The sequence below is a fragment of the Phoca vitulina genome, unplaced genomic scaffold (genome assembly GCF_004348235.1).
Source record: "Phoca vitulina isolate PV1807 unplaced genomic scaffold, GSC_HSeal_1.0 scaffold1, whole genome shotgun sequence".
In the NCBI taxonomy this organism is placed as follows: domain Eukaryota; kingdom Metazoa; phylum Chordata; class Mammalia; order Carnivora; family Phocidae; genus Phoca; species Phoca vitulina.
The window spans coordinates 63,287,349-63,300,330 of record NW_022589704.1 but is presented as its reverse complement, the minus strand read 5'-3'; the positions used below and the strand labels follow the sequence as shown (position 1 = coordinate 63,300,330).

The window sequence follows — 12,982 nt, the reverse complement described above, 5'->3', positions numbered from 1 at the left end:
CACGTGTTTAACAGCCAGGTGACTCCAGTGCTGAATAACTGAACCCTCTACATGCTGTGAATCAATGTCTTCCGTATCTGCTGTCTGAATATATTCTTTCCTGTGTGCTTGACTTGTCAGCAAAGATGACTGAAATGGTTTCGGGTGGCTGTTTTCAACAGGTTTTCTCCTTAGAACTGCTCTTCTTCTGCACACAGTAGAGGGAATGAAAGGGGCTAGATTGGGATGGGGAGTATGCACAGGGATAATTCTAGAGTGCAGTATTCATACGGGAGTCCCCTCACATACGTATTGGAATTTGGTGAGACTGTCTTAATCAGAGCTTGGCAATCGATATGCTGACTAATAATTAAAGACAAACTGGAGAAAAATGGTTCTGCTCATGTTTTCCTTTCAGATCATTAGCAATAACTTACCAAATGCAAATTATGCTACATTTTATTAATATCTTAAATTTTTATTGAAGTAAAGGATATTTCTATTTAAACTGGCTCATTAATGGGAACCAAAAAGAGTTTCTAGTCCTAGACATTAATTGGTACACTGCATAATCATGTTGCTTCATGGACAAGCTGCAAAGTAAACCCCAAATTCCATAGTTTAGAAGCACAGGCTAGTGAAATATATTGAAGTGTTCTTAAATTGGTCAGAAATTTTGAGAAGTGACCTGAAAAGAAAATCATGATGGTATTTTTTTCTAACAATATTGCTATTAGTTAAGCACTTGCTCAATTCCAGGCAGTGTCCCTAAGGCTTCCTGTATATTATCTAATTTAATTCTCATAACAACCCTGTGAGGTGGGTATTATTCTCCTTATTTTATGAACAAGGAAATTGCAAGTTTAGGTTAGATCCACTGCTAGATCACACTACTAATAAATGACTGCCTCAGAATTTGAACTTAAGTCTATGTAACTGGAAAGCCTTGTTTTTAACTGTTACACATTATCACCTTATCCTGCACAGTTTATAACTTGTAGAAATGCTCTTTAAAACATGCAGTCTAAAAAAAAAAAAAAAAAAAAAAAACATGCGGTCTATATTTTGGAGACCCAGTGAATCAGGAATGTTCCTAACTTTTAGATATGCAGCACAGGGCCCTTTGATTAGGTGCATATGTATTTCAGTTCCCAATTACAAGATTAAAGGTCACTCCAGTTTTACGTTTCCTTATTAATCTCCTAAACATTTTAGCACTTCCAAATGCATAACATACCAAGTGTGTTACTCTTCTCCAGCTCTTCTAAACATATGCAGCGATACTGATTAAACTTTATGGATACCTGTCAAGAGGTAATTATCATTTAATAGAGCTGTCCAAATGTTTCCTAATTTCCTAAATGCAGAATTTCCCCAGCTAAAAGAAAACATTCCCTTAACCCCTTAGGCAGAGAAGATCTGGAGTCTCTAAATAACTGTCATCAAAAATTTCTGTGTGCTTCTCAGGAAAAGGAAAATATCTTATTCACCATGGTACAATGCATTATTTGAGGAGAGAAACAGTAAATGTTTGTTGTGTTGATGAATGAATGAATGAATGGGTCTACCAGCAAATATTAACCCAAATGTTTTTAGGATTGATTAATTAATTAATTAATCAATCTGTTAGCTCTTAGAGCAATAGTTTTGCATACTTAGCATGAATTCTAGAACTGGATAATTTAGAAGCAACTCTTGATACTATACATATTATATTCCAAGGTATAAACACAAATATACTATTATATATATATATATATATATATATATATATATATATATATATGTTTGTGTATACATATTTTTAAGGGAAGTATTAACATCAAGTTTCCTTTGCCCTAGTTTCCTATGTATTTTTACAATACTAGATTTATAGCTCATGGATATGATTCATGACTGGCATTTTTAAATGGCTTTCTATGAACTAGATCACCTCTACAAAGAACCTCATAAAAGATGCATAAAATGATAGAAGTCACAAGCAGCAGACATGTTAGGTTTGGGGCCTTCTATAGGCCTAATGATAAATAAAAGATAGAATGAGAAAGAAATTAACTGTAGCAGAGCAAGACATTGCCTATATAGTAGTGGTCAGACCATAAATTCTACCTTACCTTCCCCAGGCTAATGTTACAAAAGTCAGTGAGCACATAATTCTAGGCTCTTTTGGCAGATTTCTTACTCCACATAGGCTACTCAAGTACTATACTTGTGTTTCTGCACAGAATTCCCAGGGCAGCGGAGCCACATTCAATCACATGTCTTTTGATCTCTCATCTCTATTTTGCATACTTGTTAGCTGGTTCCTAAGTAAAACAATGTGGGAGCAACCATAACCAAGTCTAGGGGGCTATTCATTCCTGCCCATCTACTAATCCGGAGGATACTTACTCTTCTGAATCTAGATGAGGCCCAGCCCCATGCCTGGACATATTGCTAATGAGTTAATTGAAAGGTTAAACTGATAGCTGGCTATTCTGAGTGCTCAATTTAAAGATCCATGCTTCGGATATTCTAATTGAAATGGTGTCCCACTTTTTCGAAGTATTTGAAAGATTACTCTTTATGCCCAAACTTATAGGACCTTTTTCAACCTACTCTTCACTTGTTTACTTGTTGAACCATCATATGGCTGTTAAACAGGTAATGATGTAGTCAGAGAAGGTAATTTCTATTTGGTTCAAGAATGCCATGTTACAATAAACCAACTATGTGACCCAGGATTTTCCAATTCTATAGTAATCACCATTTGAATATTTACTGTTAGTCAGCATCAGAATAAATATGGGTTAAGAGACCAAAGCCCCCTACCTTTCTTATAACTTTATCTGGGAAAGCACCTATAACCCATATCAAAATGAGAATTTTACTGAAAACATATAAGATTGAAGAGCCATTTTCCCTTTCTGTTGTCATTCTAAGAGTTTTATCTTTCCTTTTTTTAAGATTTTATTTATTTATTGAGAGAGAGAGAGAGCAAGCGCAAGCAGGGAAAGAGGCAGAGGCAGAGGGAGAGAGAGAATCTTAAGCAGGCTCCCCACTGAGTGAGGAGCCCTATGCAGGTCTCAATCCCATGACCCTGAGTTCATACCCTGAGCCGAAATCAAGAATTGGACTCCCAACCAACTGAGCCACCCAGGTGCCCCAGAGTTTTATCTTCCTATACGAACCTGGAGAAACCACTATCCTTTGGATATTGGCTTCTGTAGCTTCTCTGTGTTTATTCTTAAAACCTAAGCTAATGAACTGGGTTTTCTTAATTATATTAATAAACTTACTAAAAATCAAACTCACTAACAATCAGGAATGCAAATTAAAGTAGCGATAGGATATTATCATTTGCCTCTCAGAGTAAAAGCACTAATTTTTAAATGATAATGTTTAATGCTGATGAGTTTACTTTAGATAATCATTCCCATGCACAGTTTGTAGTAATTTAACCTTCTTTAAAAAGCCTGTCTGCCTTTTTACCCAATATTCTGTGTTCTAGAACTGTATAACAAGGAAGATAAATATAGATGCAAACATTTATGAATAAGGAAATTATTTATTCTGTTATATGAAACAAAAATTTTAAGCTAGTTAAATGTTCACATTATGAAATTAAATTTTAATGCATATAAAAATGGCATATTTTTATACAGTAAAAGGTGTGTTTACAAAAAAATTATGAAATGCTCATGATATAATGTTACATAAAAACAGAAACTGTAAGGAGTGTAATTACAATGTATTTTTGAAAGTATATAGACACACACACACACACGCATGCACACACGCACACATACATATACACACAGACCGAGAAATAGGAAGAGAAACAAAAATTGTATGTGCTTGTGCTTATGGGAATCAGACTCTAGGGCAAACCACTCAAAACAGTCATAGTGGGGTTGGGCGGTATGAACAAGACGAAGATGGAACTGAAGCCAAGCACAGGCCATGGACGCAGTCCTGCCGAGAGCTGAAGATGGCAGTGAACGTATATTCAACGTCAGTCACCAGTGATAACCTAAGTCGACATGACATGCTGGCCTGGATCAATGAGTCTCTGCAGCTGAATCTGACGAAGATCGAACAATTGTGCTCAGGGGCTGCCTACTGTCAGTTTATGGACAGGCTGTTCCCTAGCTCCATTGCCTTGAAGAAAGTGAAATTCCAGGCTAAGCTAGAACATGAATACATCCAGAACTTCAAAATACTACGAGCAGATTTATTTAAGAGAATGGGTGTTGACAAAATAATTCCGGCGGACAGATTAGTAAAAGGAAAGTTTCAGGACAATTTTGAATTTGTTCAGTGGTTCAAGAAGTTTTTTGATGCAAACTATGATGGAAAAGACTATGACCCCGTAGCTGCCAGACAAGGTCAAGAAACTGCAGCGGCTCCCTCCCTTGTTGCTCCAGCTCTGAACAAACCGAAGAAACCTCTCAGCTCTAGCAGTGCAGCTCCACAGAGGCCCACTGCAACACACAGAACTACTGCAACCCCTAAGGCTGGCCCCGAGGCGGGGGGGTGCGAAAGAATCCTGGTGTGGGCAACGGGGATGACGAAGCAGCTGAATTGATGCAGCAGGTCAACGTACTGAAACTTACCATCGAAGACTTGGAGAAAGAAAGAGATTTCTACTTTGGAAAGCTAAGGAACATTGAATTGATTTGCCATGAGAACGAGGAGGAAAACGACCCGGTATTGCAGAGGATCGTGGACATTCTGTATGCCACAGATGAAGGCTTTGTGATACCTGATGAAGGGGGCCCACAGGAGGAACAAGAAGAGTATTAACGGCCTGGGCCAGCAGAACAACATCCGAATTCTTCACTCCAAATCATGTGCTTAACTGTAAAATACCCCCTTTTGTTATTCTTAGAGGACTCACTGGTTTCTTTTCATGAGCATATAGTACCTCTTCTTAAAATGTGCTTTGCAGAAGTTTCACCCCTTTTCCAATGAGTTTGAGTTAGGAGCTTTTACCCTGTAGCAGAGCAGTATTAACATCTAGTTGGGTCACCTAGGGAACAAAGAGGCTGACCATGGGGCTCACCGTGTGGACGCTGATAACACTGATTGCTGGAGAACATGTTTTTATGTGATACACTGAGGTGGAGACCTCAGTAGAGAAATGTAAAGACTGATTTGAATTTTAAGCTAATGTGAAATCTTGGCAGGGAATGTTTTAATAAATAAATGCCTTAAGAGTATTAAAAAAAAAAAAAAGTCATAGTGGTTATCCCTGAACTATGTAGATCATTCTCTTTATTTCCTACACTTTTCTGCAATTTCTGGATTTTCTACAGTGAACTTGCAACACATGAATCAGAAAATAATTTTTTTTAATTTTTTGTTAACATATAATATATTATTTGTTTGAGGAGTACAGGTCTGTGATTCATCAATCTTATACAATTCACAGCGCTCACCATAGTACATACCCTCCCCAATGTCTATCACCCAGCTACTCCATCCCTCCCACCCCCTACCACTCCAGCAACCCTCAGTTTCTTTCCTGAGATTAAGAGTCTCTTATGCTTTGTCTCCCTCTCTGGTTTCATCTTGTTTCATTTTTCCCTCCTTCCCCTATGATCTTCTGTCTTGTTTCTCAAAATCCTCATATCAGTGAGATCATATGATAATTATCTTTCTCTGATTGACTTATTTTGCTTAACATAATACCCTCTAGTTTGATCCACATTGTTGCAAATGGCACGATTTCATTTTTTTGATGGCTGCATAATATTCCATTGTATATATATATACCACATCTTCTTTATCCATTCATCAGTTGATGGACATCTAGGCTCTTTCCATAGTTTGGCTATTGTGGACATTGCTGCTATAAACATTGGGATGCATGTGCCCCTTCGGATCACTACATTTGTATCTTTGGGGTAAATACCCAGTAGTGCAATTGCTGGGTCATATGGTAGCTCTATTTTCAACTTTTTGAGGAACCTCCATACTGTTTTCCAGAGTGACTGCACCAGCTTGCATTCCCACCAACAGTGTAGGAGGGTTCCCCTTTCTCCGCATCCTCTCCAACATCTGTCATTTCCTGACTTGTTAATTTTAGCCATTCTGACTGGTGTGAGGTGATATTTCATTCAGGTTTTGATTTGGATTTCCCTGATGCCGAGCGATGTGGAGCACTTTTTCATGTGTCTGTTGGCCATTTAGATGTCTTCTTTGCAGCAATGTCTGTTCATGTCTTCTGCCCATTTCTTGATTGGATTATTTGTTTGTTGGGTGTTGAGTTTGATAAGTTCTTTATAGATTTTGGATACTAGCCCTTTATCTGATATGTCATTTGCAAATATCTTCTCCCATTCTGTCAGTTGTCTTTTGGTTTTGTTGACTGTTTCCTTTGCTGTGCAAAAGCTTTTTATCTTGATGAAGTCCCAATAGTTCATTTTTGCCCTTGTTTACCTTGCCTTTGGTGATGTTTCTAGGAAGAAGTTGCTGCAGCTGAGGTCGAAGAGGTTGCTGTCTCTGTTCTCCTCAAGGATTTTGATGGATTCTTGTCTCACATTGAGGTCTTTCATCCGTTTTGAGTCTATTTTTCTGTGTGGCATAAGGAAATGGTCCAGTTTCATTTCTTCTGCATGTGGCTGTCCAATTTTCCCAACACCATTTGTTGAAGAGACTGTCTTTTTTCCATTGGACATTCTTTCCTGCTTTGTTGAAGATTAGTTGACCATAGAGTTGAGGGTCCATTTCTGGGCTCTCTATTCTGTTCCACTGATCTATGTGTCTGTTTTTGTGCCAGTACCATACTGTCTTGATGATGACAGCTTTGTAATAGAGCTTGAAGTCCGGAATTGTGATGCCACCAGCTTTGCTTTTCTTTTTCAACATTCCTCTGGCTATTCGGGGTCTTTTCTGGTTCCTTACAAATTTTAGAATTATTTGTTCCAGCTCTGTGAAAAAAGTTGATGGTATTTTGATAAGGATTGCATTAAATGTGTAGATCGCTCTAGGTAGCATAGACATTTTCACAATATTTGTTCTTCCAATCCATGAGCATGGGATGTTTTTCCATTTCTTTGTGTCTTCCTCAATTTCTTTCATGAGTGTTCTATAGTTTTCTGAGTACAGATTCTTTGCCTCTTTGGTTAGATTTATTCCTAGGTATATTATGGTTTTAGGTGCAATTATAAATGGGATCAACTCCTTAATTTCTCTTTCTTCTGTCTTTTCGTTGGTGTATAGAAATGCCACTGATTTCTGTGCATTGATTTTATATCCTGCCACTTTACTGAATTCCTGTATGAGTTCTAGCAGTTTTGGGGTGGAGTCTTTTGGGTTTTCCATATAAAGTATCATATCATCTTCAAAGAGTGAGAGTTTGACTTCTTCTTTGCCAATTCAGATGCCTTTTATTTCTTTTTGTTCTCTGATTGCTGTGGCTAGGATTTCTAATACTATGTTGAATAGCAGTGGTCATAGTGGACATCGCTGCCGCGTTCCTGACCTTAGGGGGAAAGCTCTCAGTTTTTCCCCATTGAGAATGATATTCACTGTGGGTTTTTCATAGATGGCTTTTATGATACTGAGGTATGTACCCTCTATCCCTATACTCAGAAGTGTTTTCTTTTTTTTTTTAAGATTTTATTTATTTATTTGACAGAGAGGGAGATAGCAAGAGCAGGAACACAAGCAGGGGGAGTGGGAGAGGGAGAAGCAGGCTTCCTGCCGAGCAGGGAGCCCGATGTGGGACTCAATCCCAGGACCCTGGGATCATGACCTGAGCCGAAGGCAGATGCTTAACGACTGAGCCACCCAGGCGCCCTATACTCAGAAGAGTTTTGATCAAGAAAGGATGCTGTACTTTGTCAAATGCTTTTTCTGCATCTATTGAGAGGATCATATGGTTCTTGTTCTTTCTTTTATTAATGTATTGTATCACGTTGATTGATTTGCGGATGTTGAACCAACCTTGCAGCCCAGGGATAAATCCCACTTGGTCATGGTGAATAATCCTTTTAATGTACTGTTGGATCCTATTGGCTAGTATTTTGGTGAGAATTTTTGCGTCCTTGTTCATCAAGGATATCAGTCTGTAATTCTCCTTTTTGATGGGGTCTTTTTCTGGTTTGGGGATCAAGGTAATGGTGGCCTCATAAAACGAGTTGGAAGTTTTCCTTCCATTTCTATTTTTTGGAACAGTTTCAGAACAATAGGTATTCATTCTTCTTTAAATGTTTGGTAGAATTCCCCTGGGAAGCCATCTGGCCCTGGGCTCTTGTTTGTTGGGAGATTTTTGATGACTGCTTCAATTTCCTTCCTGGTTATGGGTCTGTTCAGGTTTTCTATTTCTTCCTGGTTCAGTTTTGGGAGTTGATACATCTCTTGGAATGCATCCATTTCTTCCAGATGATCTAATTTGCTGGCATATAGTGCTCATAATATGTTCTTATAATTGTTTGTATTTCTTTGGTGTTGGTTGTGGTCTCTCCTCTTTCATTCATGATTTTATTTATTTGGGTCCTTTCTCTTTTCTTTTTGATAAGTCTGGCCAAGAGTTTATCAGTCTTATTAATTCTTTCAAAGAACGAGCTCCTGGTTTTGTTGATCTGTTCTACTGTTCTTTTGGTTTCTATTTCATTGATTTCTGCTCTGATCTTTATGATTTCTCTTCTCCTGCTGGGTTTAGGCTTTATTTGCTGTTCTTTCTCCAGCTCCTTTAAGTGTAGAGTTAGGTTGTGTATTTGAGACCTTTCTTGTTTCTTGAGAAAGGCTTGTATTGCTATATACTTTCCTCTTAGGACCACCTTTGCTGTATCCCAAAGATTTTGAACAGTTGTGTTTTCATTTTCATTTGTTTCCACTAATTTTTTAATTCTTCTTTAATTTCCTGGTTGACCTATTCATTCTTTAGTAGGATGCTCTTTAGCCTCCATGTATGTGAGTTCTTTCCAACTTTCCTCTTGTGGTTGAGTTCTAGTTTCAAAGCATTGTGGTCCAAAAATATGCAGGGAATGATCCCAATCTTTTTGTACTGGTTGAGACCTGATTTGTGACCTAGAATGTGATCTAATCTGTAGAATGTTCCATGGGCACTAGAGAAGAATGTGTATTCTGTTGCTTTGGGATGGAATGTTCTGAATATATCTGTGAAGTCCATCTGGTCCAGTGTGTCATTTAAAGCCTTTATTTCCTTGTTGATCTTTTGCTTAGATGATCTGTCCATTTCAGTGAGGGGGGTGTTAAAGTCCCCTACTATTATTGTATTATTGTCGATGTGTTTCTTTAATTTTGTTATTAATTGGCTTATATAACTGGCTGTTTCCATGTTAGGGGCATAAATATTTACAATTGTTAGATCTTCTTGTTGGATAGACCTTTAAGTATATGTAGTGTCCTTCCTCATCTCTTATTATAGTCTTTGGTTTAAAATCTAATTTGTCAGGGTGCCTGGGTGGCTCAGTCATTAAGCGTCTGCCTTCAGCTCAGGCCATGATCCCAGGGTCCTGGGACCGAGCCCCACATCAGGCTCCTGCTCAGCAGAAAGCCTGCTTCTCCCTCTCCCACTCCCCCTGCTTGTGTTCCTGCTCTCACTGTCTCTCTCTCTGTCAAATAAATAAATAAAATCTAAAAAAAGATAAAATAAATAAATAAAATAAAATAAAATCTAATTTGTCTGATATAAGCATTGCCACCCCAGCTTTCTTTTGATGTCCATTAGCATGGTAAATGGTTTTCCACCCCCTCACTTTCAATCTGGAGGTCTTTGGGTCTAAACTGAGTCTCTTACGGCAGCATATCGATGGGTCTTGTTTTTTTATCTAATCTGATACCCTGTGTCTTTTGATTGGGGCATTTAGCCCATTTACATTCAGAGTAACTGTTGAAAAATATGAATTTAGTGCCATTGTATTGCCTGTAAGGTGACTGTTACTGTATATTGTCTCTGTTCCTTTCTGGTCTATCTTACTTTTAGGCTCTTTGCTTACAGGACCCCTTTCAATATTTCTTGTAGGGCTGGTTTCGTGTTCACAAGTTCTTTTAGTTTTTGTTTGTCATGGAAGCTTTTTATCTCTCCTTCTATTTTCAGTGACAGCCTAGCTGGATATAGTATTCTTGGCTGCATATTTTTCTCATTTAGTGCTCTGAATATATCATGCCAGTCCTTTCTGGCCTGCCAGGTCTCTGTGGATAGGTCTGCTGCCAATCTAATGTTTCTACTCTTGTAGGTTACAGAAATCTTGTCCCAAGCTGCTTTCAGGATTTTCTCTTTATCTCTGAGACTTGTGAGTTTTACTATTAGATATCAGGGTAACCTATTTTTATTGATTTTGAGGGGGATTCTCTGTGCCTCCTGAATTTTGATGCCTGTTTCCTTCCCCAAATTAGGAAAGTTCTCTGCTATAATTTGCTCCAATATACCTTCTGCCCCTCTCTCTCTTTCTTCTTCTTCTGGGATCCCAATTATTATAATGTTGTTTCACTTTATGGTATCATTTATCTCTCGAATTCTCCCCTCCTGATCCAGTTGTTGTTTATCTCTTTTTTTCTCAGCTTCTTTACTCCCCATCATTTGGTCTTCTATATCACTGATTCTCTCTTCTGTCTCATTTATCCTAGCAGTTAAAGCCTCCATTTTTTATTGCACCTCATTAATAGCCTTTTTGATTTCGACTTGGTTAGATTTTAGTTCTTTTATTTCTCCAGAAAGGGATTCTCTGTATCTTCTATGCTTTTTTCAAGCCCAGCTAGTATCTTTATAATCATCATTCTGAACTCTAGTTCCAACATCTTACTAATGTCCATATTGACTAGGTCCCTGGCAGTGAGTACTGCCTCTTGTTCTTTTTTTTGAGGTGATTTTTTCCATCTTGTCATTTTGTCCAGAGGAGAATAGGTGAATGAGAGAATAAAATGCTAACAGGGTAACAATGAGCCCAGAAAAATATACACTAAACAAATCAGAAGAGACTCGAAATTGGGGGGAAAAGAAAGGGAAATTAAAAAAATTTTAAATAAAAAATTAAAAAAGAATATGATCAAGGTGGTGAATAGAACAGAGCCACACACTAGATTTTGGTTGTATTTTGTTCTGTTAGAAGAAATTGCCTCCCAAAATTTTAAAGAATGAAAAACTTATATATATACAAAAATAAGGGTAAATACAGTGAAGGGACAGAATATGACTGTAAAGATGAAAATTTAAAAAGATTTTTAAAAAGGAATTGATAAGATGTTGGTTGAAAAAGGGAAGAAAAATTCAACTAAAAAAATAGAAAAAGAAAAAATAAAGAAAATTTTAAAAATTAACTTTGAATGTCTAAAGAATCATAGGAAAAAAGCCATGAATTCTATGTGCTGTATTCCCCTAGCTCTGGGGTTTTGCCATTCTCATTCTTCGGTAAACTTGGTCTTGGCTGGCTGTTCTTGCTGATCTTCTGGGGGAGGGGCCTGTTGTAGTAATTCTCCAATGTCTTTGCCTGAGGCAGAATTGCCCCGCCCTTGCCAGGGGCCAGGCTGAGTAATCTGCTCAGGTTTGCTCTCAGGAGCTTTTGTTCCCTGCAAGGTTTCCATACAGCTTTGGAGGACGAGAATGAAAATGGCGGCCTCCTAATCTCTGGCCCTGGAGGAGCTGAGAACTCAGGGCCCCACTCCTCAGTGAGCCCTTAGAAAAAAGCAGTCAATCACTCCCGTCTCACTGGTCTCCAGCCACACTCCGTGCTCACCTGGCTCCGTGACCAAGCATCTCTATCTCTGGTGCATGACCCTATTTGGAGCCTGCAAACCCAGCAGATTCCTGTGGTGCACTCCCGCACCACTCCTCCTGGGGGACGAAAGGGAGTCTTCCTGGATCTGCCACTTGTTGGGTCCCTGCTCGATAAGTAGTGGCCCAACTGTGCCACGGATCACAGTTTACAGCAACCCCAAGAGACAGCCCACTTCTCGGTTCCATCTTTGCAGCCAGCTTCCCCACTCCGACACCTGGGAGCTCTGCCGCACTCAGGCACCCCCGGTCTTTCTGTGACCCCGAGGGTCCTGAGACCACACTGTCCCAGTGAGGGTTCCACCACCCCACTTAGCCACTGGAGTGACATCCCTCAGTGGAGCAGACTTCTAAAAGTTCCGATTTTGTGCTCCGCTGTTCCATCACTTTCTGGTAGCCGGCTGACGGAGGCTCCCTCCCCCCACGGTCTATCTTCCCAAATATCACCTTGGATTCACTTCTCCACACGTCCTACCTTCCAGAAAGTGGTTGCTTTTCTGTTCATAGAATTGCTGCTATTCTTTTCTTCAATCTCCTGTTGAGTTTGTACGTGTTCCGAATGGTTTGAAAACTATCTAGCTGAATTTCTGGGACCAGACAATAATTAGGTCTCCTACTTCTCCACCATCTTGCTCCCAGGAAGCAGAAAATAATTATTTTTAATTAGCTTATGAACCCCCAGCTTTATATAAATGAGTGGCATGAGTATAAGATTATCAAAATACAAAAGTAGAAAGATAACCAAATTCAAAGGAAGACTATAAATACACTATTAGGCAGAATTATTTCATAATTTTTAGGAAGGACTTCTCTTCCAGTGGATGATTTCTAACTCTGGTAAAAACAATGTTAAAACAAAAAGAATTTTTAAGTAGCATATTTTGAAGATCTTCCAAGTTTCTTGCTATCTATACTGCAAAAAAGATTGTGCAACATTGGGATTTTTTAATTAAATGGTATTCATGGGGATCTTATGAAACTTAAACAGGTGCCTCCATATCCAAATATGTGAAGAAATAATATTGCATGTATTACCAATTTCTACATAACCAATTACTTTGCATGACCAGCAATGTCTTTATGTAAATCAGTCAATAATAGGAAATGTGCTTTCACTGCATACAGAGCACTAGTCTAGTCTTTTTTGCTCTGTCAAAAGACCCAAGAAAGACCATTAACAGAGTCTTTATCCATCAGGGGTCTGTAATCAAATGAAAGAAACCAGAATACAAAAAGAGCATCAGAAAATTTATTAAGTAACTAGAGAAATAGATAATT

General features: G+C 38.5%; 1 protein-coding gene and 1 pseudogene across 8 annotated transcripts in view; both read left to right on the top strand.

Annotated features, from left to right (window-relative positions):
* The window catches only part of B3GALT1 (beta-1,3-galactosyltransferase 1), a 509,322-nt gene that overhangs the window by 425,963 nt on the left and 70,377 nt on the right, over positions 1 to 12,982 (top strand). The window lies entirely within an intron of this gene.
* LOC116635053 lies at positions 3,604 to 5,311 on the top strand (annotated as a pseudogene).